Source organism: Neopsephotus bourkii, unplaced genomic scaffold, assembly GCF_033783945.1.
Source record: "Neopsephotus bourkii isolate Nb327-2 ecotype Australia unplaced genomic scaffold, CSIRO-AGI_Nbou_v1 NB_39, whole genome shotgun sequence".
In the NCBI taxonomy this organism is placed as follows: Eukaryota; Metazoa; Chordata; class Aves; order Psittaciformes; family Psittacidae; genus Neopsephotus; species Neopsephotus bourkii.
The window spans coordinates 1,132,562-1,144,588 of NW_026900556.1; the positions used below are offsets into that span (position 1 = coordinate 1,132,562).

The following is a 12,027-nucleotide window of genomic DNA, read 5'->3' on the forward strand; positions in this document are numbered from 1 at the left end:
TAAGAACCACATGATATTCAGAGTTATGCTACAGCATTCCTGTGATTTAGATATGCTATAGGAAAGACATCACCCCCCAGACTCTCTGGAGCAGGAAGCTATAACTGATTAACTGAGCATGTTACAGCAGTTTCAGCAGCAGAGCAAGGTGAATGGATTAACACATTAAATATTAACAGCTGTACAACAAAGATGGTTTTCCTTTCATGCTCAGAGCTTCTCCTGAACAAAACCAAAACAGCAATCCTTATAATAATCACATAGGAGGCAAGGGAGTGTATCAGTTCAGTTTATCACATCCCATAGGTCTCAATGCATTTACAGGTTGTAAAACCAGATGGACCTCCCAGTACTATACTATTATATTGTGCAGAAATGGCCTGACAGGGTAACCTAGTCCAGGCAGTTTCTGTACTCAGATGTCATTCAGCTCAGGCACAAACGATGCTTTAGTCATAGCCTTTAAGAGCATTTGGAATGCGGATCCGCAGCGGAACGGTGTGTTTCTGTACAATAAAGACTTCTGTTATGAATCTTCTCACTGAAGTTCCCCCATCAGCAGAAATTGTTGCTGCTGATAGCATGCTCTGCTGAATGACATGTATAGAAGTTGCTCTCTTTCAAAACAGATGGCAGAAAGAGACCACTGCTTCTTTAAACCCAAGCGAAATCCCTCCCACTTCTTCATTCTCCCCAGCTTTAAAAGCAACACACAACCCCCTGCCTCCCTCCTATGTGCTGTACACTCAATTAAAGCAAGCGTGGTGACCCATGTACTGTAAATAGCTGTCCTTCAGAGCTAGGTCACACAGCAGCAGCTCAGAGAGCCATTTGTGTGATTCACAGGCACTTCTCCCCAAAACTCTGCTTGCACTGCACGTCTCCTCACCTCTTTCAGCAGTGACCTTGGCCAGATTCCCATCTCCCTGCAAAGCCACGATACTCATCCTCTGGTGCCACTTTACAAGCGACAAACAAGGACCTGCTTGCTTCAATAGGCTAAAGCCTTCAATCAGGAATGTCAAAGCAGTTTGAAAATATACCCCCTGTATTAATGGATTTTAGTGGATTTGAATGGAGGTGTTTGCTGTGTGATTTACTGTAGGGAAGCAACAACCCAGCTACTCCTTCGTGACATGCCACATCTCCTGACAGACTGTCCCCTTGCACGGTTGTAGAGGTGGAGATGATGGCTCTGCTTGGCAAACATCTGTGATCTATGAGGCCATGCTTCCAGCAGTGTGATATTATCACACTCCATGTGTCCATCTAGATGAGAGGCACGAAAGCATACATTAAAACCTTCGAGGTGATAAAATGTTCCCCCTTGGATTTGCCTTGTCTGAATCCGACTGCCACGACTTGTCCATATGACTCTGCACAGGAGAATTTAATCAGTGCTGTGCTACTTAAGCAGGTCAGTGCATTGGGACCGTGACCCAAACCTCCTCCTCCTCCTCCTTTGGCCACAGTAAGCTGCACACCAAACCACCCCAACATTTAATCATTTCCATAGGCAGAACTCAGCTTGCCAAAGAGCTTTTATTTCTCCAACGGATTTGGATGACTGGGGGAACTCTTTGTTCCTTAACTGGGGCTACCAGGCCCTTAACTGAAAACCTCAGCTATTAAACCACATATCAGATTAATAGCTCCTGTTGACCAACACTGGAAATACAACATTTCTTAAGAGCTGAGTCTTTGGCTGTCCCCAACCCCCCAAAAACCCTACATTAAACTAGAAAAAGCTGCAAATAGAGTCTTTTCCCAAGTACCCTTAGCACCTGAGAAGCTTTTCTCACCAGAAAGAGAACTCACAACAGACTAGCCCAATACTGCAAGAAAGCTCTTAAACAGCTCACACAGACATGAATTTGTCCTAATGCCAAAAAGCATTTGCTAAAGGCGGGGGGGGGGGGGATGCATTTTATCAGCCTTAACTCAAATCTGAGAGCAGGGGCAGCTGAAAGGACTGATCTCCTTCTCAAGTTCTTTGCTAACATGCCTGAAGGCTCTATTTTCCAAGTCACACAGAACACCAGGATGACAGTTCCTTAAATAAACTGTTGCAAATGGCTTTTTAAAACATTTCCCCCCCTCCCCAAATGCAGAACACCACCACAATACAAAGCAGAATGTATTTGACAGCAAGATACTATCAGGAGTTAAGAGGGAGGGAGAAAGGAGTATTCTATGCTCCCAGACGCAGTTTCACCACCCAGAACTGCCGGCAGAGAAGTGTTCCAATCTCATAGCTCAGCTGCACAAGATGTTAAAGCAGCATCAAGAGCAAGGAGGTGGCCTCATGTGTGCCTTGCTGCCCTGTTCAGGACATCAGCAGCATCCAGTCATTACAGGTGAGGCCAAAAGGAACATCTTTATGGAAACTTGTGGCTGATCGGAGTGGCAGTGAGCTCTATTTGAAATCTATCAGCTCTTGATGGCCAATTTTGTACTACATGAGTAAAGCAAGTTCTAATAACTCACTTGGGACTTCACTCCAGTACTTACAAGCGACGTGCTTTTCATATTCATAAAACAAACCTAATTGCCTTTCATGGATGAAATGTTTGAGGAATTTTTAATCCATGTCAGCTGCACACCAAAAATCCAGCCCCATATATTTAGACCTCTCCCTCCCACCCACTCCCTTGGAACATGTTTGCTGCAAACAGACTCTAAGGCAAAGAGAATCCATCAGGCTCCTACATTAGTATTATTTAGATCAGTTTTACAGGTTACTCAAGTCAATTGCCCACATTCTCACATGCTTAAAATGAACTGAAAACACTGATTACATTTAATGAGGGGCCAAAAACATGGCAGAATCTTTCCATCCTACAAAGGAAGGAGCTGGAAAAAACAAGTTTACTCCCTTAGCTGCAGTGTGCTACAGGATATTGTGTGTTAAGAATGAATTGAATCAACTCCTGCAGTGATTATTTCATGTGCATGTTCCCCTACCCAGCTCTGTTACTATGAAGGTGAGAGCTGTGTCCTTTGGAAAACCATGATTATCCCACATGTGGAAGTAGGCAGTGAGGAGCCTCCTCTCACACTGCTCTATAAGATGCCAGCAGACCTGAGCATGAGGCAGCTTGCTCCCATCCCATTCAAACTCTTCATAGCTTGAAGGTCAGTGACTGGAATACACTAAGTGTTCTCACCACAGGAAAAGGGGAGAGTTGGCTCTTGCTTCTCTAGGTACCGGGAATCACTCCTGCCAATTCTCATTGAAGGGCTCTATTGCCAGCTGCCCATTCCAGGGAGCCAAGCTTGCTATGCCTGCTGAAGTTTCCAAACAGTCTTCTCAGGAAAGCTGAGTGCAAACCAGGCGACATTAACAAGATATGTGTGCAATTCCAGCCTGTCCAGGCTGAGAAATGCAGGTTTCTTGCTCTCTAATAACCCCACTAAAAACACTGCTCCATTTCTACAGCCTTGCTTCTCAAGTGCATTGCCACAGATAACCCTGAAAAAGACTGATAAATAGAAAATGTCAATGCAAGAAGTGCAGATCAAACATGCAAATGCCTATTTCTGAGGCTGCCATTTTCATTTTCCCTTAAGTCTCCAATCCCCAACTGGTCTCATTGAGTCATGTAACTTCTTCAGGTCAGGAACTGCCCCACTACACCACATTCCACTGCAACTGCCTGTTGTACATGATGCTATTACTGTGGTAAAAGTAAACCCAGTGTAAACGTGCAGGGGATTGCGTTTTACTTGGGGAAAAGAACCATACTGGTCCTTGGGCAGTTAAACCTCTAAGTAGAACACAGGTTTTGAGCATGGCTTACAAAGAGTTTGGCTCAAAGTGAACCCTAGCAAATGAAAGGGGCTGATCTGAAGAAAGGGCACTCTGAAAACTGAGGAGCAGGGATGGGAAGGGAACTTTCCCAGTGTGAATATATACAGCCTCCTGGAGTCCACAGAGAACCAACTCCCCAGTCCTTGCTGCTTACAGCTTGTTAATGAGTATGGGAGATTAGACAGGATACTGCATACCAAATACAAACCACTGGCTGTGTGACACTGATACATGTTGGTGTCACTACTCCTGCTTGGGAAAGCAATGGGTACCACCACCAGCCTGGTCCTGTTTGCTGGTGACCCACTCAGTGGCTGAGCTTCATCAGCTTCAGCTGAGATTAATCCTCTCCTGGGCATCCCTAATATTTGAGTGGATCAAGACTTTCTCAGCTTCTTCTGGCTTTAATGTTCATGTACACTGTGCACGTCCTTCCTCAGCCCAGCAGCAGCTTCCTAAGCAACCAACAACAGTATAATGAAACAGTCTTTATGAAAGGGTGCCCTTTAGGGGTAAAGAGCTTGCCCGAGAGAGGTGGCACCATTTCAGCTCTCTCCTGGTGATCAGCAACAGCCAGCATGCAGACTAAGGATTCCTTTATGGGATGCTACACGTGAAATACCTCACTAGCTGCACCAAGACTCAAGGCTGACACCCTTTAAGGAACTTAGTTGGAAGAGGGATTTCTCGCTCACTGGCTATGCCAAGTCATTGGCATCAATGAGCATTTTAAAGGTGGTTTTAATGATAGGAGATAAAACCCACACATGATCCAGTGTCCGAACTAACCACTGACCCATTTGGGAGGTTTGCTGAACTTTGATCACGTCAAGTCTGACAGCTGCTCAAACTGAACTGCTCATTACACTTGTAAATACAAACTGATCTCACTCTGCCATTAGGCAGCCACCATAGAGTTGCCATAACAACTTCTTGTCTAATAAGTGATTTCAGATTTCCCATTCTTTGCACTAACAGAACATTTCACAAAGGTCTGAGATGGCTCTTTTCATTAAAATACCCTTCTAATTAGAAGAATTCAAAATCAGGAGAGAAAGAGCAGCTCAAAGATAATGAAAATCAAGTCATTTACTACAGCTTAACCATTAGATAGAGTAACTCGAAAGCAAATACAGGCTGGATCCTACTTAACCTCTGCCTCTCACTCCCAATGATCTCCACACCCCATAATAATTGCTTGGAAAAAAGACTAGCCAGAGTTCAGGGAATAACTGGTCACAGTGTGGAGACTGATTTCCAGATGAAATATCCCAAACACTCTAATATAAAGTTTGTCTGTTTTCTCTACTAATACCTTACATTAGGAACCAATGAACTGGTTAAAATCCTTAACACTGTCAGAGCTGCTCAAGGTACCTTTCTGTGGTTACAGGCAGGAAGGACGCCCTTTTCCTTCCAAAAGGAAGGGAAATGCAGAAAACTAGAATTGAAACAAAACTTAAGTTAAAAAAACATAGAATAATCAGGAAATACAAGGTTTTAAGAGGGACTTTCTGCATTTACTGATCTCCACAAGATCTGTGAAAGCTTTGCTATTTGGGACAAATACAAAGCTGGCCACACTTCTTGCAGGAGATGCACAAAAATAGGGATGATGCAACACGTCCACAGTAACAATACCCTCATCGTTCCTGAGCACATTTGGGAAGTAACAAAGTCTCTTGCTTTCAGCATAAGAAGCCAAGGCTCTGCAAAGCTCCTGGGGTTCAAGCACAGTTTAACGCACCAATCTGTGCCTCCACTTGTGTACATTTGCTTTGATCTAAATTTGAACAACGAATCTCTTCCCAAAGTAATGGAAGCCAGAAGGTTTCTGAGGACCAGCTGGGGAACAGCCTGCCTTCGCCTGCAAGAAGAAAGCAAGATTATGAACCACACAAATGATTCAACAGGTTTCTTCTATCTTCTCTATCTTTGAGTCTCCTAATGCTCTGAAACTACGTGGCTAACACTGAGCTGCCAAAGGGTTTCTGTGAACTGATATTGAAGCATAGTCTCTACATAACCCTGCCAGGAATTGCCTAAACACAGGCAGGGTATATACATAAAGGGACTTTTCTTCCTTAATCCCTGATTTTGAAATGAGTTACTACATTATGGGCCCTACCTTATTATTCTGACAGGTACAGAACAATCACAGAGTGTATATTTAAATGTAAAGACAGTGCTGCCAATAACAGACTGGCTGCGTTTATATGCATCTCCTCTTGAGCAATGGGAAGAACACCTACAGACTGGAAGATGTGGTTCCATGAGTTATGTAAAGACATGTTTACCTGCAGTAAATGACCTGCTCCTAAGGGAAGAGAGAAGCAAAGGCAAAGCCTTTAGATCAGTGAGGTTTTGTTCTCCATTTTAATAGTCCTTTCCCATTGATAACAAACAAGTGAGCAAAGCAATCGGGGAGAACCATCAGCAGAATGACTAAGCAAGCAAAGAAGATGAGGCTTGTCCATCCTAGATAGGATCTGTATCCTCAGCAACAAGCATCTTCTATGTAAAAACCTAACAATTCCCCAGACAGACATGGAAATGGAAAAGTCATTCTGGATGATGTGTGCAGACTCAAAGGGAGGAAGATGGTGCTCTGCAGGCTGGCCTTCAGATCACTTCAGCTGCTCAGGGCTCCTACAATGCTTCTTTCACCCCTGTGTTCTCCAAACATTTATGCTTTTTATTGCCTGTACATCACATGGATTTTGAAACCAAGACAGGGTGTGAAACGATTTACCCAAATACAAAACACCACATGAGGAAGGAGATTGCCAGGACAAGCCTGATAGGCACCAACCCTGCAAGAACCACGCAGCACCTTTCCCCACAAAGGATCATCATAGAATGGTTTGGGTTGGAAAGGACCTTACAATCACGCAGTTCTAACCCCACTGACCACCAGCACTGAGGATGCTACCAAATGCCTCCATCCTCTTCAAGGGATGCTTAATTAAAACCTCACCATAGCTTATGGTATCAAAGGGAAGTCTCACTAATTTAAACCTGTTCTTAATCCAGCCAAGGAAAACACACAATGCTGCTATTTTTGGTGAGAATTCTTTTGGCTGAAATCTGAAATCAGTTGGAAGGGTCTGTGGGGATTTTCTAACTGTGCTTTTAGTCAAGCACATATGAAATATGCAGTTTAAAGACACAGTATGTGAGCAGAGAAGCAAACTGGGAACGAGCTGTCCTCACACTGCAACCTCTCACATCGAGGTCTCTATTAGAAACATATGGAGTATATATTTAAGTATCTTGTGCTGGAAGAGATAAAACTGCATTACTCAAAAATGCATGTTCTAATACCTTCATGAACTACAATCTGCTTTTGTGCCTATAAAATAAATCCAGTCTTAGAGCCTTAGTATTAAATGGCATTATACTAATTATCCAGCTTCACACATGTACGTAGTTTCTCCAAGTTGCCAGATCCATGACTCAGAAGTTATTTGCTCCTTTAAAAAGCAAAGAGATCCACTTTCATATTCCATGCGGATTTGCCTTACAACAGAATTCATTGTCACAAAGTGAAAGCAGATCCAAGTAATCTTACAAAACTAAAAGCACTTTATCAGACCCTCTTCTGCATGACTAGCACTAAATGAACAGCAGGGGGTTGGATCCTTCCCAACTGACCAGCTACAGGAATACCTATAAAAGCACTTAAACTCTGAGGAGAGAACTTCTTGTGCTCTCTTCACTGCAGGAAAACACAAAGTTCATCTTTCTGACACCACACAGCATATGCTGTGGGCACCTAGTTACTGCTACCTTGTCCTGAGAAAAGCTTCCCATAGAACAGGGCACAATACTTCAGCAGTTATGGTTTTATTTCATTATAATGCAATAAACAAAAGGAGAGATGATGCAGATCCCAGCAGCACGCTGCAAACACATCACTTTATTGGTTCCAGATCCTAAGATGATGCTGTGCACATTAAGCACTGACTTCTGGTGCTGGGGAAAGGTTTGTCTTTAAAAACGTGGTTTACTTACAGCATAGCAAAGTAGTAAGTTTACTCTGAAGGGAACTTGTGTATGTGGACAAGAAAGGCTGGGTTAATTCCTCCTGGGGGATTACCATGGGCTGCTGGCTGCAATACATTCCTCTATTCCTGCACGGAGCCATCAACTCATTCATTTAGGAACCACTTTTATTCCAAGACTCATAAAAATCCTAAGACAGAAGAAACCTGAAGAAAGGCTTTAAGTGCTTCTTAGGGAAAGGAAAATAAAATGGTGTTTATGCACCTCCCAAGCTGAGGCATTTTCTCATTAAAGGGAGGGGAATGAACCAGCAGCTCTGGAAACAGACTCTGTTCACATTTATTATCAATTTAATAGCCCTGAATGGAAACTGCAAGTGCTTTTGATAAAAATCAATTGCAAAGCTGTCTGCCTCACCGGTGCTTCAATAAAGTGCCTTGGTATCTTTTGCTGAAGCCTTGTTTTCATAGCCTCCTTGAACAATACTCTCCATTAAATCACTGTACTGTTCCTCCTCTGAAAACAGACTGGAAGGCAAGTGTAGGAACCAGAACCCTTCATTCAGACCTCCCTTCATCAGCAGGGAACAGGGGGGTAAACCCTGATCAACACCCCCAGTTATGCAGAACTCCTTAGTTCCTACTGTATAGTTTACAATTACCTTTCAGGCCTCTGTGCATTTAAGTCTGGTGCTGGACTTCTCTCCCTGGAAGTCTTAGGCTCCAAGTCAGGCAGTCTTTGAGCTTGAAAGGCTGACTTCAGCAGCACACAAAGCCCTGACCACAGCCCTTCCCAAACTGGACCTGGATGTGCCCATCCATCACCTCATTTCACACATCACTGCCCCAGCTCACCCCTTCAGCCCTAAGGGAGCTGGGTGGGGGGACAGCAGCAAGATTTGGTTTAGATTCAAACACGTCAGCACTCTCTTGAAGCCTTTGTAAAATCTCCGGAGGTAAAAAAAAACCACCTCAAAATACTACAAAATGGAACTGGTTTTCCTGTGTCCTCATGTGGAAGCCATATGGTCTATATCAAGTAAGCAAAAATGAAGGCACCAGTACTCCCCATTCTTGTAATTCAATCAGCTTTAATCATCTGAGCTGTTTCTGCTAACCGATGGCAAGGGTATTTGTTCTAATAACCTTGAATCGAGTGGTGACACTTTAAAGATGGCTCCCTTGAACAAAGAGAGATAAAACACAATTTGTGGCAGGATGTTCAATCTCAAGGCAAATTCCCACTACTGTAAATTGCTGCTTTTTCCCCCAGGCCAGCTCCTCACCATACAGCAAGCAGTCTGTCTTTGCTGGTTTACTACCCACCCTCCTGCACTTCTCCTCACTGCTCTGGAGGCCTGTTCACAATAATCCTTTTCTCTAAAGATTTAGTCCATCATATTTACAGCACTAAGTGGGAAAAATCAACAGCTCGGTTATAAGAACCAGGCCAACACCCAGAGCCACAAAGGATCAGAAACCAGCCATACTCAGCAGCAATGAAGCCCACAGCACCCAGTTTCACCCTCCAGACAGACCCTTGCCAGCTTCTCCAGGGCTGGTGGCACAACCACCCCTCAGCTGGCCAGAGCCACCAGCACAAGCTGCCAGTGAAAGCTCCAGTGCCCTCCGGGCTCCCTGTGCAGCATCACCAATGGTTACTGGGTTCAATGCATGCTGAGCACGCAGCACTGGTTAAAAAACACTCACAATACACCAGGAACAATACACAAGCCCTAGATCTTCCCAAGGAAGCCTGCTAGGAAGCACAGACTACCAACACTGTGATGGGCTGAAGGGACCAGGAAGACTTCTAAGTGCCTTGGGATGCTATAGAGCACCATTTGCTCACACAGCCTTGGGGCAGGGTTGGATTCTGCTACAAAGTCCTGGCTGAAGTTTTCAGTTTATATGCAAAGTGCTGTTATTACCTCCCTCCAGGTAAAAGGCAATATGGAATGAACAAGATAAGTTCAGGAATCTCTCAGACCCACACAACAGCCCCATCAAAAGCTACCTCCTCCACTCAGGAGAGGACCTTGCTGGAGGCATAAAGGCAGTTCAGTGTCCACAGGTCAATCAAAGCATCAAAGCAAAATGAAGTGTGGTTTGTAATTACTGGCCATGGTGATGGCTTATACAGCTTTGGTTCTGCCACCACTAGAAATTAAATAGAGGCTATTATAAAGTCAGCTCAAAAATCAGGTAGCTTTCAGCGATGAGGAACCTGGCTGCTGTTTAAACCGGCACTTTAGATGCAGGAAGCTCCATCCATCTCCATTACAAATCCTCCAAGCTCATCTTTGCATTACTTTGCCACATTAAGCAAAAGGGCTCACATAAAAAGCCTGTCTGGCTTCAGACATTATCCAGCTAAAGAGGAGGAAAAGAGAAAATCCCTTGTATTACCTCTCCCCAAACCTTCTCCCACATCTTTGTTCCTTCAGACCTGGCATTTCTCTGAAGACATCGTGTAGCCCTAATTAAATCTTCATGTGAACTCACTGCTACTTCCTGGCAGAGCACACACATTCTTGGTGTTCTGATGGACCTACAGGATTTGCTGCACTCCTCCCTTCTGGTGAGTGTTAGGCCTCTCTTGAAAACATCACAACTGTGTTCAACACAATATGTTAAACCAGAAATACAAAATCATTCAGTTCCTTTGAAAGGATGAAGAGGAACATAAGTGAAAATCATATTCCACAAGCTCATTGAAAAAACAAGAAGCCTGTGGAAACAGTGGGCAAATAGCACTGTCTGAGAACAAGGCATGCTTTTGTTTCCCTGTTGTCTCAGAGAAGGGATAACTGGCAGGGATATGAGTAGCAGAAATATCTTCCTTCCAAAATAAGATCTGCAGCTCCCTCTTCTCCCCCCCTGGAATGAGAATCCATTCTTAAAGCACAGCTGAGTTTTGCATTAAGGGAAGCTGCATCAGAAGCCCCTCACATCCCCCCCCCAACCTTAGCTGATGAAAGCAGCTCTTTTGGAGCTTTGTGTTCAAAGCCTCCAAGGTGGAAGCAACTCCTCAAAGACGGGATGGAAGAGCTGTGAAAACCTTTGCAGAGGTTGGAATACAGAAGGTTAGAAAAGCAGCTTTTAGTGCTAAACATCCCCCCCCCCCCCCAGCAATTCTTAAGGAAGCCCCTTTAAAACACTTACTGATGCTAAAAGGAACTGACAATAAATAGATGAGAAATGATTGCCTTCCCTTTAACAGCACTCACTGTAGAAGGCCTGTCCAAGCAGCTATCAGCCAGCTGTCCCAGCAGATGTGGTCAGATGGCCAAACACAAAGCAAAGGCACTTTAAAATCATGCTTAACTTTCCCTGTTCCCATTATTATCCTCAGCACTTCTCTCCCTAAGCAGAGGAAATAACCACCCCAGATGGCTAAAGCAAACCAGCAAGTTATACAGATGCTCCACGGAGTCAGACAAAGCAGAGCCCAGCCTGCATGATGGGAGACTCACCCATGTGAGGGCCTTTCACCTCTGCAAGGTGTGGGTGAGGAAACTACTATAGAAGAACCTCTGGGCTTTGAGGCCACAATCAGGTCCCATCCCAAATGTTTCCACTTTAATTTCCAATTGGAAATTGAAGGAACAAGTGGGTCAAGATTCCATAAATTACCATGGAACAGCTATAGGCTATATATGCTATATATAACTCCTAAACAAGGCATTAGAACTGCTGGTGTTTTGAAACGCAGAGCATTCAACTGCACATGGCCTTGGCTCCTGGGACCCCTCACTGCAGGAACCTGAGCTGCTCTGCTGTTCCTTCCCAATGTAAGGGATCGTCTATCTCTTCAAGGTCTAAGAGAAGACAGCAGGAAGCAAAGCCAGGCCACCCAACCATGGGCAAGGCATCAAACTCTGCACAAGTGGTGGCCAGGCCTCCTCCCATAGTCCTGGCTGTGGCAACCCAGCCCAAAACCAGACCTGCCACAGCTGAGAGTGAATGCATCTGTGGGAGGGAAGGAAGGAGGAGCAGCCACAGCAGCCCAGGAAGGCCTTGGCCAGTCTTACAGCAGAAGCACAACCAAAATAACCTACCTGATGTCCACAAAGCACGAGCAAACACAGTGGAAGCTCTGGGCTGAAAACAGAGCATTGTATCCCTAAACCACAGCACCCTCCCTGCACATGCACAGGCCCAGGGGGGTTCCACACTTTGGGTTAAAGGCAGCAGAACCCTGGTGCTGCT

General features: G+C 44.6%; 1 protein-coding gene across 3 annotated transcripts in view; it reads right to left on the reverse strand.

Moving 5' to 3' along the window:
- The window catches only part of TOM1L2 (target of myb1 like 2 membrane trafficking protein), a 51,814-nt gene that overhangs the window by 39,209 nt on the left and 578 nt on the right, over positions 1 to 12,027 (reverse strand). The gene's annotated exons all lie outside the window — the stretch shown is intronic.